The sequence below is a fragment of the Adelges cooleyi genome, unplaced genomic scaffold (genome assembly GCF_023614345.1).
Source record: "Adelges cooleyi isolate 19-005CV unplaced genomic scaffold, UGA_ACOO_1.1 ACOO_flye_CR_arks_rails_tigmint_CR_PRNA_108, whole genome shotgun sequence".
NCBI classification, from domain to species: domain Eukaryota; kingdom Metazoa; phylum Arthropoda; class Insecta; order Hemiptera; family Adelgidae; genus Adelges; species Adelges cooleyi.
The window spans coordinates 18,018,080-18,034,891 of NW_026095761.1; the positions used below are offsets into that span (position 1 = coordinate 18,018,080).

General features: G+C 27.8%; 1 long non-coding RNA gene and 1 pseudogene across 1 annotated transcript; one reads left to right on the top strand and one right to left on the bottom strand.

Annotated features, from left to right (window-relative positions):
- Positions 1-1,950: 1,950 nt before the first annotated feature.
- Positions 1,951-6,744, bottom strand: LOC126845521 (coatomer subunit alpha-like; annotated as a pseudogene).
- A 5,911-nt stretch (positions 6,745-12,655) lies between these two features.
- On the top strand, positions 12,656-15,657 carry LOC126845527 (uncharacterized). Its single transcript, XR_007686791.1, has 4 exons — positions 12,656-13,325; positions 13,585-13,689; positions 13,795-13,885; positions 14,349-15,657. It is a non-coding gene; the product is annotated as an uncharacterized LOC126845527 (long non-coding RNA).
- The last annotated feature ends 1,155 nt before the right edge of the window (positions 15,658-16,812 follow it).

A 16,812-nucleotide genomic window follows, 5' to 3' on the forward strand; every position in this document is an offset into this window, starting at 1 on the left:
GAAAAACATTAAAATGAAAAATATATACATTATGTAACAAATGTCATTCAAACTATCTAGAATCATTGATATTAAAGCTTATGACATGAATGGCAATGTTATTTTTTTTTTTATACAAAAATAACAGAACTTTCATGATTTAAAAAAAAATACGTAAGGCTCATAAAAAATGTCGTTAGCAATAAACAATTTTAGTTAGCGTTGCATGAAATTATTGTCCAATATTTCAATTATTTCTGATATTTTTCGAAAACCATAAGTCAAAATGTTAAATTTATTATTACACCGACTTTTAGGTCAGAAAATCATTGATGAATAAGTTTCTTATTTAAAGCAACCCGTTCAAATAATAAATTATATTAGCACAAGATGGAGTTTGTGTTACCTATAAATAAAGGTGATTAAGTAACTCTCCCAAAAATACAAAACTTGGTCCTAATAAGAGTATGCTTATTAAAGGGGTTCAATAAAATTCTAGTTAAAATAAATATTTAACAAGTTGTTCTAACAAAATATTTAATTGGGCCAACTAAAATAATCGTGTCCCTACATTAACCATAGCTTAAGTTGGACCAACTATATATTAGGGCGGTATACAAATCAATGGTAAAGATATATCAAATATATGTTTTATGATGTATACAGATGATTAATTAAGCATAAGACACTTTTTAAAAAAAAATTATTCTAATTTTTAGTTTCCTTTTTAAAAACATTTGTAAATACTAAATTTGGAAACTTATGTGTCAAAAAAATATTCAAATGAATATAATATTATCCATTATTTAACAAATGTTATTCAAACTATATAGAAACAGGGTTTTTAAAGTATGACGCAAATGGCAATGTTATTTTTAAAAAAACAACACATAATATTTATGGATCACGTAAGGCTGATAAAACAACTCGTTAGAAATAAACAATTTTTACTAGCGTTTCATGAAATTATTGTCCAATATTTCGATTATTTCTGATATTTTTCGAACACAATTAGTCAAAATGTTAAGTATATTATTTATCCTATAAATTAAGGTGAATAAGTTACTCCCTAAAAAATACAAAATTGGTTTTAATAAAATAGTATCGTATTTACATTATTAATTTTTTAATGAAGAAAAATATGCTGAACATTTTGAGTTTTGGATAATTTGTTAAGTTAAGTTATGACGCGAGGGAAAGGGCGGTTGAGTAATGCGCGCAGATAAAAACATCTTTTAAATAGCTGATGGTAGGTAAACCCTTATTGTTATTAGTGATAGGTTATGAGCCTTTCATGTATAATATAATTTATTCATTTTCTAGTTAAATAAAATATAAAATGTTATATTTTATTAGTTATTATTAAAGAAATTGACATTTAGCGGTTTTTTTAAAGTATTCTTTAAAAAATAAATTGATATTTATTTATAGAGATAATTTAAGCTTGTCATTTATGACAATTTTTTTATCTAAGTTTTTTTAATGTTACTCTAGAATTTGAAGAACAGCTAATCATAATAGTTAATAAAAAATTGAAATAAGTAGTTAAGGGGAACGGAAAGCGCTATTTATTAAGGGGCAAAGGATAGGCAATATTTGATCTAATAGCCATTTTTCATATGCCTACTAATTTCAAGGTGAATACATATTATAATTCTCTAATTTTAATGATATTATATTCGAAATGACGAAAAGTCACATGTTATGTCAAATAAATAACAAAAATCTAAAGTAAATGAGTTTGTTCGCATGGTCACAAACACATTTACTGAAAATTTAAATTAACTATAAATAATGTTTTATATTAATAGTGAAGTGAGATTTAATTATTTTTACCATCTACAGATTTAACTCTTTCACATTGAAAATATTTTTGTTCAAGTTATACTATTCAGTTATAAAAAATATTGATGTCCTCCTCGACATCACTAAATGCGCGATGCTCTAATTGTGTTGGGTTTTTATTAATTCATACAAAAAACAAGTAATGTTAAGTTTGTTTAAAATACAAAAATATTAAAACAATATTCACAATAATAATAGTAGTAACACTGTAGATAAATTATAAAAGCTAAGAACATTGATAAAAGAACAAAAAAATTCTGGTCAACAATAATAAACAGTTATCGTTAGTTCATTATGACTTTCATCAGCTTAACGGACCTTTAAGGCTCATCATGAGATAAATGGTTATCGATAGTTAGGTAGGGTAATTTTGAGTCCCGTACTTTCTTTGCCAATGGAAGCTATTTGACATATGTTGCACACGTTGTCTTTATATACAGGCTGGTATGATGCTAAACAGTATGGACATTTGATTTCTTCCTTTCCTTTGTAGATTGGTAAAAAAGAGTAAGCACATATTGCAAACGGATTGTGCTGATCGTAGGCTACTTGTATTTTGTTTACTGGATTTATGTCACAGGCTTGGACCATCTTGCGGGCTTGTTGAGCAACATCGTGTTGCTTTAGGATGTTCTTTATGAGCAGTTTCCATTATTAATCCTAACACATACTCTTTAGAAATATGAATTAATTGATTCACTTCACCAAGCTCTTGTTTGGTGTCAACATACAACAGTGGAATAGACAAAAGAATAGACCGGAAATTGGCTATGGTCTCTGGGAATTTACTGGCTGTAGTCAAATGGTAGCACGATTGCAGTTCACTGAGTAAATGTTCTAGTTTTAGGTCTAAAACCGGTTTGTTATTGTTTTCTTTCCAATTTCTTTGGGGATACACAAACAAAGATGGGTGAGAAGGTAATGGGGTGTATGAACAACGAGATTTTAGGTACGTATCCATGAACAGAATTTTAAATGGTTGGAAATTGGTCACTCCGATCTGCTCGTTTAATAACTTAAATGCAGTTTCGAAGTTACCCGACTTGATGTAATCGATAGGCAATTGGCTATTAGTAGACCAAATGTGGGCTGAACTTGTTCCTTCTTTAGGTGCAACAAAATAGTCCGCATCTTGCTTAGAAACAGCGATATCGGGAGGCAGCTCTACTTCTTCATCGCCAACGTCCCATCCTTCTTCACCAACTGCCACAGCCGCAACTTCTTCTTCAGCTTCTGAATGAGTAGGTGAAATTCTTCCCTCTTAAGCTAAGTCAGCTTCTGCGCCCCAACCTTCTTCTTCAATGTCCTCACCGATTGTTGTATCAATAAGACCAGAGGCTTTACCAGCTGACAAAATGGCACCTTCAAAGAATCCCTTAGATACAGTTAACAACGGCCAATTGGATTCAGCTTGACTAACAGGTACTGGTGGTTTCAACAATACGGCATTTGGGTTTACTTTTGGTAAAATTCCTGTATAACCCTCTTTAATGGATTCAGCTTTAGCGTGCAAACCGTGGGTTTCAGCGGTTAGGTAGGCAAGAGATTTGTGACCGAGATCATTCAATATCTTAATCCTTTCATGACAATCACCCAACAAAAGAGCTCCTTGATAATGTCCAGATACATCTTTACGTATTTCAGCAATTTTCATCATTTTTCTTAATTTGTCCAAATTGCCAGTGATCAAGTATAAAAATGATAATTTATCGAAATTTTTGGTTCTCTGATAACACATTTTTACAACTTGATGATTACCTTGAAGTAGAGCCGACTGTCCTAATTGTTCCCAACATAAGTTATCGTCCAAGGTTCTGGCTGCTTCCAATGCAATATCAATACTACCGCATTCGAGGGCCAAAGAAAACCTAGTTTTGTTGTCCTTAACAAAATGCAATGCAACTTCTGGATATCCTTTTTGTTGCAAGTATGCTATAATCGACTGACCGATCAACCTATCATTTCTGACGATGTGCAAAACTTCTTCATATTTACGTTTTATAAGTGCCAGCTTAAATTTGTATTCAGTCGTATCTATGTTCAATACTCTTGGTCGGCATTCTCTGTCCAAGCAAAATACTTCATTGCCACTTACTTTTGTAATGTATATCGGGAGATCTAACGTTTGAATGATTCCATAGTCTCCACCATCTGGTAGAGCGTATTTTATATGATTACATGTTGTATAAATAAATACACCACATTCGTCCCACGCACCAGATTTGATTCTGGAATTCTCATGAATAGTGCAGAGTATTTCTAATTTCCTGCTACATATATAAATATTATTTTTGCATAAAACAGCAAGTAACAATCCATCATTAGACCAATTCACATATCGACACTTGGCTATTTTTGGCTATTTTAGAATTTCTTGTTACTACTAGTAATGAATTTTCTGCTGGATTGTAACTTATGCTGTAGACAAGTGTTCGGCCTCCACCTCTTAATTGCATGACGGTGTTGACTTTGTGTGTACTGAAATCAAGACGGTGTAAAAACCTTTCTTTGACATAGTACAAATAATTCCCAAATTGTGTAAAAGCTGGTCTTTCACGCTCCAATTTAAATACTACCATGCCAGAATCATGTCCTGCAGCGAATAAATTAGAAGTTGGATGGGCAGCTAGTATCCAAAATCTCTCGTTTTCACGTCTAAATGTATTTAAACACGTTCTTTTAGTCAAATCCCAAACACGAATACTTTTGTCTTCAGAGTTTGATAGGATCAATTCTTGTTTTGGATGAAATACAACACAGGATACATTATTGTAGTGGCCACGACACGTATCTACTTCCCAGGCTTTAGAATCATTCATTCGCCACAATTTCACTTGACGATCGTCAGCACCGGATACAATGAGTGGCATTGTAGGATGAAATGTACACCAATTAACACCTCGGTCGTGCCCTTCGAGTACATGTTTAACAACTGCGTCGGCTTGTCCAAACAAATCAGTAGCATTGGGGTTTTTTAAATGTTCATCAAGTCCTCCAGGACCTGGAGCAACATTTTTCTTACGCAATCCAGATATATCCCATACACGAACAGTTTGATCCAACGAAGCAGACACCACTAAATCTTCAGAAGGATGAAATTGTGCACACATCACATAATGATTGTGCCCTAAAATTAAATATATTTATATTAATTATGTAACACAAATATATTATTTTTATTAATTATTAAATATGATTTTGATCATTTAGCTTAACAACAATTTTATTTAAAATTAACAAAAACTTTTTAGCTAACATAATTGTTTCATAGAATAAAACAAAGCAACATAAAATTTAGAATTATATAACCATGCAAAAACAATATTGATAGGAAAACTTTGGAAGTATTGTAATTAATTTGGTAAATAATAGTTAGTTAAAACTTTTGGCCTAAATATGTATTTTTGGTGCTCAATTTCTGTTCTACGACTGTATAACTGAACAAATTACTTCAGCAGTTAGTGTTGTTTTTTAAATTAAAAAATTAAAAACAGATGTAAAATCAATACTTTGATAAATAGCTTAACTATTCATCAAAGTCAAATTTACAAAATGAATTAAACTACATAATATCACAGATAAAAAATAAAAAGGAAAGATAATCAAAATATTAGAGAAGTTAATCAATTTATAAATAAGAAAATTGAATACAGCATTAGTGTAATACATACATTTTATAATTAAATACATACCAGTAAGTACACAAATACAGGCACGACTTTGCCAGTTCCAAATTCGAATTGTTTGATCATCCGAAGCACTTAGTTCCAGGGATATTCATGATGAAACATAGAAGATCGTATATAATCCAAATGACCAAGTAGTGTAAATATACAACGACGTTGTGTATAATTCCATACTTTAATTTTGTAATCGTCACCTCCTGATACAAATATAGGCTGTTGACTGTGAAAATTGATACCGCGAACTGGTCCGTCGTGTTCATCAAATTTATCCAGCAATGTACACATACGATAATCCCATAACTGAATAACACCAGTATGAAGACTGGCCAAAATCCACGGTCTTTTGGGATGAAAAGTCAAGCCCTTGATTCGGGCTGACTTAGTTTCAAACTTTGTTAACATTATACTTGTAATTCACCTACACAAAACACAAAAGAGAATATTAAATTATTATAGCAATCTCATAAGTATATGTCAATAATAGTTTAATGTAAAAACAATAAATTGGTTTTAAATTATAAAATCTCGGGGGGGGGGGGGGATATTACTTGTGATGTCCCGGGTTATATATTTGAAAAAATGCTAATCCTAACATAAGTCGTAAACGTAATAACCAATATATTATAATGTTGAGCCTCCACCCCATATATAATTATATAAACTGTAAACACATAATATTTTGAGTGGTATAACATAAGAAATACTTTTACAACAAATAAAACAATATGTTTGGTGACTGAATAACGTATTATACTTACTTATTTCAAAACGAATACTATACTTTTTAGTTTTTATTTTCATTTGAGTAATATGTCATTCACATGAAAACCGTGGAATAGATATGCCGACTTGTTTACGTGTAATTGTAATCGCCAATCGGTGTTTTATTGGGATAACACAGTTACCACGAATGTTGCGTGCTACGATGTTATGTTACTTCGACATTTTTGTTACGAATGACAATTGCTTCGACGACAATTGACACGAATACATTTACAACGAAAATATGTTTTCGTTAATTTTTTTTATGCCACGATTTACAGTTACATCGAAGTTCCATTTTTAATTATTGCTTCGAATTACATTTACCTCGAATTCCAGTTACATCGACATGACTTATCAAAAAATCTTAATGTTATGATTTCGCTATTTTAAAGGACATTTACATTGATAAACATTTTATGGACCTTAAATTCCATTTACACTGACATGACCCAACAACTAATTTATATAAAACTATAAATAATAAATTGATAAACTGTAAAATTGTAATACTTATTCACTCTGTTACTTTATCGATACAAATATAGTATACTTAAGGTAATTTTATCAACTGCTTGTTAAAATAATTTAAACTTTATTTAATGTTAATCGTTGTTAAACTAAAAAATTGACTTTATCTATTTGACTCTTTCGGTTAAATTTTAGCTGAATATTAATCACAATTAGTTAGCATATTATAGTTAGTTAAAAACTTTAAACTGAGAATTGAGATTAGTATCAATATTATCAAGTAATATTTAATTTTACTGAAATATCTACTATCTATTGTTTTATAATATAATATTCCTATATTATTATTAGTTATTTGCTTGCTTTTACACACTTAAAACCTTTTATCGAATTATAGTGATGAGGTATACTTTATGATTGCATGTAACAAAACATAGAATTAACAGTTACATTGTAGGTAGTTATTTCAATGTAACTACCAATTCAATTCAAAACGGATGCTTAAATTATAAATATTGTATTACCTACACGTTTGATATAAATTGTATGCATATTTAATTCTAGATGACTGAAATAATTAGATTAGTAGCAGTAGTAGCGACCATAATAGTGACGCAGAAGTTTATTTTTTAGGTTATATTATAAACCAATATTTCAACGAAATTCGAAGACCTTGTTTATTGTCGACAAAAATTGACCACATAACCATATGGGATGACCAAGATTTTTTCGCATGTATTCATCTGAGTAAAAACAAGTTTAAAATTGTTCAGCAAGAAGTAACTCAAAGTTAAAATAACATTAAGGGGACCGCAGCGTGTTTTTTATAAAAAAATATTAAGTATAAATATCAAAGAAATAAAAACGCCACCCCATTGATAAAGTGTTTCCCTATACATTGTGAGAGTTTAGTAAATCTACCCCTTAAAGGGGTCGGAGCACAACTAGTTTTCATGCATTTTAGCGGTGCTTAATTAGACATACTTCTCGATGTTGGATTTTAATTTTTAAAGTATGTGTGGATTTGTTGTCAAATTGTCTGGGTTTCTTAGGAAGCCCATTTTTTATTTAAAATTTTATGCCTAAAATAAATTCAAATGTAATTCGGGAATAAATTATCATTGAATTTTCAAAAAAATAATTTTGGAGATCTTCAAAAGAGAAAATTGCAAATTGCCTTCCTAAAAAACCTAGACAATTTGTCGAGAAATGCATACATATATTAAAAATTAAAATCCAACATTGGGAAGTATGTCTAATTAAGCACCGCTAGCAGATGATATTTACCAATATAAAGTTAACAACATTTTTATTTTAACGTTGTAACTTACTTTAATTAATAATTATTAATAAATAAACCTTCTGTTTGTAAAACCCACTTTACTTAAGCTAGGATTAAATTTGATTGATAAATTCAGAATGTTTTTAATCTCCGATTAATCTTAAACCGAGATTAGATAAACGACATTTTAACCGCCGAATGATAAAATTGTCCTTAACACTATATTGAAAATTTATCTTTTTAATAATAATAACAATAATGTATTTATAATAGTAATAAATTTACGCTAATGAGGCAATTTACAATTTGTTTACAACAAGTTTTACAATAATTTATTTAAATATGTACAACAATATGAAATAAACTTGACAAATGATTTACCAATTACCACTAAAATTGTAGAGAAAAATAAAATAAGTATAAAAAACTTGTAGAGTTAATAGAAGACTATAAATAAAAAATGTAAATAATAAATAAGCTAAGTTAAAAGTGCTTATTGAGAGCACTCAAAAAGCCAACATTTTGAATTGAATTACACGAGTTATAATTCGGTTTACTGGACCGAGATAAATTTGTCGTTGTGTAGAAACGTAAAATTGCGTATAAAATCGTAAACTAATATTTAGTACAATAAATGAATCCAATCATCATTTTTCAGAACAGTCTTAAATTTATATAATTTATGATATAGTTATTTATTTATATGATATATTTAAAAATATATCATTTAAATTCTATCAACATAGTATTTTACAGACGATTCAACAATTGGCTTTATTTTCTTAAAACTTTAAAAAGTAAAAAATATAGGAATCGTTTCTGGATCGATTTTACAGAATTAATAAAGAGACTATGTTATAATTCAAAATAAAAGCATATTCAAGGACTGACCTAACAAATTTTAGTAGGTTTAATGTGATTTATGCATTTTGTATTGTTAACAATTAACACAGGGCCGGATTTATGGAGGAGTGGGGCTCCCGTTAGGTTGTTAGGGGGGGGGGGGATCATCATTAAAATTGGTATGAGCGTTAAAAAAAACAATACCAAGTAACATTTTGTAAGTTTTACAAAAGACAACATAATATAAAGTTAAAATGAATCTCCATGACACGCATATTCTTTATAATAATTTGTTATTTACAAAATAAATGATTATAGAAATGATAACATTTTACTGATACTTATTATTTTCAATAATGAATATTATAATAATAAATTTAAAAATATTAACAATTTAATAATATTTTAATTGTACGTCGGTGATTCATTTTTGTTTACAACAATTTTTGTTTTAGAAATTAGATTATATGTAGATATAATAACCTATACAAATTCTCTATAATCTATATATTTTAGATTCTGTAAGATTTCTCATTTTAATTTTGATAGAATTATTATTATAAATAGTAAATACATAATCATATACAACGTGATTGCCACCACCACGTACATTGTAACACGCAAACGACTAATAAAATAATTTTATTTTCAGAAATTAATAATATTATTAAAATTATCTGTTTTGACAACAAAAAAAAAATAAACCAAATATTTATAATCCTAACCAGTATTAAAATTATAGGCTAAACTGTACTTAAATTTTACCCAAACTACTATAAACGGCCGTTAATGATATTTCCTAAGTACTAAAAATGTAATAATTATTTATGAATGATTTTAAAAATCTCAAATATATATATTATGCTTAAAATTTGTTTGCTCTAACCTCGACAGAATATTTAAAAAATAATTACACTATCTAATCACTAAATGGGATAAAGCTACATTTAAATGTTGTTAATTATGTTAATTGTCTTTTTTCGATCTTGAAAGATCCCATGATGTTGTGAGCCCTGGGTGAGCGGGCCATGGTCCTTTCTGGTATCCCTTAATCCATTATGTTGCGATATAGTGCCTAGTTAATATTTACTTATTTGTACAAACACTGAAGCCAAAAGTCAATACAAATACAAAATACAAATTGAATTATATCAGAGACGATTCTACAAAAAATGTTTAGAGGGGTGTTGAACAAATGTTTGATACACAACATTGATGTAGAAGATGAAAAGTAACAAGAAATAGTTTCATGGTTTGTATCACTTTTGATAAACAAAAGCAGATATCCAAAAGTCAAGAAATTTAACAGCATAATATAAATGTTTTTAATTTACCACTTAATAATGTCATTAAAAAAAGGTATAATCTATACTCTATACCGTTGATTTAAAATTTAAACACTGGTTTAGGAACCAAACTATTCAATATTATCACTTTTTTATAATACCAATTTGAGTGTTTTCACATATTAATCGTAATTAAAAACCAACTTTTATATTGTAAGTTATTGTCCATTTTAAGTGACTCTCGTCTCTAAGTGTCATACAAAACCTCAAAATTGTTTATAATACCAGTCACAACGGATTAACAACAATATATATATTCAAAAATCTATCTGAAACCCTTGGGACTTAATTTGAATCAATCACCTACATTCTAAATTATATATTACAATCAGATTTATATTTATTATTCATAAAAAAAATTGTTTATAAAATTTGTCTATCTTTTTTGTTTAACTTTTCTATTTCAAATGTATAGCCTACTGTATTCAATTATGTATGTCAACTAATTAAACATAACCCTTACAATGCCCTTGCTAAAGGTTTTTATCCAATAATTAAAAGAAAGATGTACTGTAAATTAAAATGTGCAATTAATAATAAAGAATACCCTATAAAACGTAATTAATGAATTTAATATATTAAATTCATTATGTACAATAACCCGGTTCTGTCTTTAAATTTATCAGTAGTTACTCAAAAACTTTTGTGTAGAGTTGGATTTAGTTGCGGAATGGACAGTGTTCGGCCCATTACAGAAATTAACTCATTCGGCCCACAATACAGTTCTAGCGACAACTATATTTTAATAGTAATTTGTAATTTCCCTGTTTGTACACCAAACGAGTTCCAAATCTAAGACATACAAATACTGACAATAATATATAATATATTTTCATTATACAATCATAGAATTCACGGAATAGTCGGTGCCCGGTGGTCAAGTATTCTTATCATGTATAGTCGAAGTAAAATACTTTCGTGGTATCACAATATCGAGTTAACTGTTGTATGATTCATTTAATTACTTTACGATGTCGGAGTATGTTAAATTCGGACTAACCGTCTAATCGTAGCAATTGTATATTCGAAGTAGATTATATTCGTGGCAAATGACTGATAAAGCAATGTCGGAGTAACTACAAGTCGTGGCATGCAACATTCGTGGTAACTGTAGCAACCCGTTTTATTTGTTGATAGTACAACTGGTTATCATATTGGTTACCACCACGATTCATGTTTGGTTACTAATCCAAGGCTACCGCGGTCAATATCGGTAACAAAATAAATGATAACAAAGTCCGCTCAATAAGTGATAACAAACTTGTTTGTTATCACTTAGCTCAGTTCTATGTATTGTGAAAATATGGTAATTTCTCAATTTTCTGTGAATATTGTTGAACTATTTGTATCTGCGCGAATTTCTCTACCGCACTCCACCTGCCATCAAACCCTTCGACCTTAGGTACAACTTAAAAAATAATTATTCAAATCTGGTTATCGACAGTCAAAATTTTCAGCAAATTATTCTCAATAAAATGGCTATCTTGAATTTAAAAAAGTAAAATAGTTAAGTGCAATAAAAACATGGTGCTTATAACGCAATTAAGTATACATATATTTTTAAATAAATATTTTTTTCCCAAACTTGTACAAGTTGCCATTATATTGGCAATTGGCTCTGCATCATCTGATCGTGCATTTTCTGCCATGGGGCGAATAAATACCTACTTAAGATCAACAATGGACCAAGATCGCTTCAGTAATTTATCGATACTGAGTATTGAAAAAGACTTATTCGCCTTAATTTATAGGTTAAATAATATATTTAACATTTTGACTAATTGTGTTCGAAAAATATCAGAAATAATTGAAATATTGGACAATAATTTCATAAAACGCTAGTAAAAATTGTTTATTTCTAACGAAATATTTTATCAGCCTTACGTGTATTTTAGATTTATAATATTATGTGCTGTTATTGTTAAAATAACATTGCCATTTGCGTCATACTTTAAAAACTCTGTTTCTATATAGTTTGAATAACATTTGTTAAATAATGTTTTCTTTACTCATTTGAATATTTTTATGACCATGAGGCATGAAGTTTCCAAAATTAGTAATTGTAAATGTTTTTAACAAGAGTAACAAAAATTAGAATAATTAAAAAAAAAGTGTCTTATTCTTAATGAATCATCTGTATTCAACATAAAACATATATTTGATATATCTAAACCATTGATTTACATACTACCCTTCTACACAGAAAAAATATATAGTTGGTCTAACTAACATTTTGTTAAGTAAAGTGACACATATATATCTGGTGGAATATTTAAATAAATAGTTGGCCCAACTAAATGTTAATAGGACAAAATTTTTAATAACTCAGTCCAACTAGAAATATTTTGTGCCCTTATAGTAACCATAGTTTTTGTTGGACCAACTTTGTATTTTTTTAGGAGTAACTTATTCTCCTTAATTTATAGGTTATTTTTTTTTTTAATCTTAATCTTTGACTTTTATTGAAAAACATACAATCTGTAAATTATATTTTATAATGAGTATTTATATAAACTATTTACAATAAACTATACACATGATTAACACAAGGAGGAAACCCCACATTAAGGGCACCTTAATGAATATAAAGATAAATTAGTGTCTTAAATCGCGGCACCATCTTCTTTTGAGGCGTCTGGGGGGATTTCCAGGGAGGTTTTCAGCTGATAACTGCACAATAAGTTGGTTTGAGCTTGAGCCCAGTTTTGAGTGAAAGCGGTTGTAATACACCCCGGCGATCTCGTTTACCGATTGAAGATTAAGATCCCGCTTTAGTGTTTGGGGCAGTTCTTCCAAAAAATGATAAGAGATAAGAGTTCTTCCAAAAGATAACACAATTTTTATTTTATCAGCGTGACCCACCCAGAAACACCAAAATATAAAATCACATTCTATCAGTCTGCCAATTCTATCAGAATAAAAGTAATTAAAATATAACTAACGTTTGTCAGAGTTGACTGTTATCTCTAGAACTAAACGGCAATAATTCAAATGATAAAAAAAATAACCGTGTTAAAATATATTATACTTTCTTAAATAGTACACATTTTTACGATACATTTATAATGACAAAAAACCAACTAGTTCATATGACGACAACGATAATTATTGGTAAATAAAATTTACTTTCGTTTCTTATTAATATTAAATGAATATTTTTATTAGAATTCTTTTTTAATTCATAATTCAAAACTCTTATTTTCACATAATATAAACTTGCAATATTTAATATGAATAACATAAAATATTTATCAATTATAGTACCTAGCGACAAAGTTCATACATACACTATATTGTACTAATTTGTGTGACAATATTATCACATCCTATTTAAATAAAACTATTAATACAAGTAAATTATGTTTTACAGTATGTTGGTAGTTGTCTGAAGTCATAAAAAGCTTATCGGTATGCTTATTCATTAGAGCGGTTCGATTCCTGAAACTATCTCTAGTCTGATTAAGTGTGGTAACAGGTATGGAGTTATTTTTTGTAAAATTGTTTTAATTGATTTAATCTCTATTATTTTAATAATTAACATTTCAACTTTTAACTTATTTATTAATAATATATCTTTCAGTTTTAAGATGAGTCAAAGATGATGGTTGACAGTTCTCCATTGACACTAACTGGAAGAAATGATTGTTTTATCATTTGTCTAAATAGACTAGGTAAGGAAAACACTCTAGATTTGTAGTATTAATAAAAATATCGATACAATAGTAGTTTAATATCAATCTAAAATAACCTAATGTAGGGTATTTAAAAAAAAAGAAATCAAATGTAAGTTATCATTCTTTTTAATAATTTAATTTACTATTTTCTAACATTGTTAGTTTTTGTACAAGAATAATTGCATTTACTTGTAGATCTTACACTTCATTGGTATGAGATAACAAACTAGGTCAACTTGATGTATACCGGTCACAAATATAGTCTATTCATGAAATCACTCTTCTAGGTGTTACTGATAGATAATTTAAGTTAAATGGTATAAAAAAATGTCATTATCAATTTTCATTATATTTAATTTTAACTTCACAATTAACAAACGATAACATTAGTAAATCATTTAAAATTGGTTTTATATTATAATTATTATTATTATTATTTAACCATTTGTTGTTTTTTCAGCTAGAATGTGACCAGAGGAAGATTAAATGGACATATCATATATTTCTCCATGGACACTGTAGTAATCCATAGACTGACTTTTGACACTATATTTGAATATTTGTTGTTGACGTTAATTGGATTTTGTGCTAAACCCCTGGAAGAATATTCTGTATCAGACTAACAGTATAAACGCCACCCAGTAATTCTGTTTACCTGCTGTTAGACATCGTAGTACCATCTCCAATCTCTTTATATGTTTAATTTTATTTAAAAAAGTCTTATTATAATTTATTATTAATCAAGTGTAATTCAGTTGATTATTTATTGAATAACTTATTATCCTGTCTTCAATGTCTATATAAACTGTACTGTATTTATGACCACTACACTGATATCTCATTTGGCTAAATATTTTTAATTTTCAACTACATTAAAACAAAATTAAGATTGTTTAAATTTTTTTTTTGAATATTTGTATTATTGTTTGAATATTTTTACACTTTGAGTGTCAATACAAGTATCTTATAATATTCTAGATTTAAAACTGTATTAGTTTAAAGATACTAACAGTATATTACTATTACAATTTTGACAAACATAATTATTAGCCTACCAAACTAATTATAAATGTAGTTTCTGTATTTACTTATTTATTAATATTTACTTACCTTAATAACATTAAAATATTAATTTATTGTAAAAATATCTTGACCTAACTGAAAGATTGAAAATTTGTAAACTGTTGTGAAATTATGTCGATGTCGTTAGGAAAAAATGTGTAGTCAATATGTTGAATACCTAGATTAAAAAAAAACGGTACAATTTTTTTTTTGCTAAAACAAGTAATTATACATTTGTAAATTTTGATGTTTAGTTTATAAAATATACTTTTTTTAATTAAAAAATATCTTTACTTAAGTATCATAAAAAAATGTTTTATTTTAATCAATGTCAATTCACTGATTAGTATATTATGTATTAAACAATTGAATATTTCTACATATTTTATACTATTTACCAGATTATTTTATGTGTCTTAAACTATTACATTTATTATTTCTATTATTACTATTTATTGTTTATTTAAAATAACTTATCAAACTTTATAAATTATAAAATTGGTCTGAAATGTATACTGTGTTACTATAAGTAGCCTGTTAGACAGGAAGTCTATATTGTTTTTTAGAAATAAAAGTTGTCTTTTCTTGGTTAGCTTAATTATACAGTGTGATTCACTAATTTTCTCTCATAATAATTTCAATAAGGCAAAATTATTTTTCAAAACATTTTTGTTTGCGTTATTTTACAACTGAAAACATATTTTAGTAACCACTTACTTTTTTGATAATTTTATATTAAATAATATTTAATTATAATAAAAGATTCAAAGCTTATTTAGTATATTGTATATATTTTTTATAATTTTATTATATAGAAATGCATTTGTTTTTAGATGTAGTTTTTGACACAATAAAGTAAAAGTAAACCAAATGTATTTTTTCTAAAACTGTTCTCATAGACACGTTTACTCTCGATAGCCAGTGATTTGTATGTGTGTACTGTATTAAGTGATTTTATATAATGCGTTCAAATGAAGGATGTTTAACATATTGAATACTCTCTTTGTTTGAGTATACAATAATGTGTTCGATATAAATTGTGTTATAAAGTCCAGACACCGTTATCTTTATTTATATGCAGAGTATAATACAGTTAATAATTATAGATTCTACAAATAAATAATAAATTAGCCTTAGTAAGTTTAACCCTTCACTGCATGAATTTTTTTTAACCATATGCTATAATGTACTTAATACTACATAAAAAAATTAAAAAAATTTTTTTTGAGTTTTGGTTTTATGGAAAACGCTAATTAAAGAATTTGGAACATTATGGAACATTGTGCATACAAAGATGTATAGCATAAGCAGATATAAACAATAAATACAATTATTGTTCCATATATGGGACATTATGCCGTGAAGGGTTAACAATACCTGCTATTGTCTAATAACTATAAATATATTTAAATAATGTCTTGATAATAATTGAATAGTTTTATAACATATTCAATATTTTTGATATTTTCATTTAAGTCAGTTATCAATGAATCAAGGTTTATAACTATTTTCTTTTTAATAGTAACGCAGTTATATCTTATATGAATCATAATTCATGAAACACAATTTTGTATCTCTACATGGTTTTGACCTCTAAACTTTAAGTTATCCAGATTAAAATATTTTTGAATATTGAAAACCATATGCTCAGTTTTATTCAAATTCAACTGTAAGAAACTCGTAAAACCATGTAAATATGTTTTAATAACTAAATATTATATTACCTACTTCATTATTTGGGATTTAATGATTTTTCAAATATTTTTGATAGAGACAGTGATTACGATATTGGTTTATAATGGCTACAGTCTAGTAATTATAACTAGAGCTCTAGTAATTATAATTACCGACTGAAATAATAG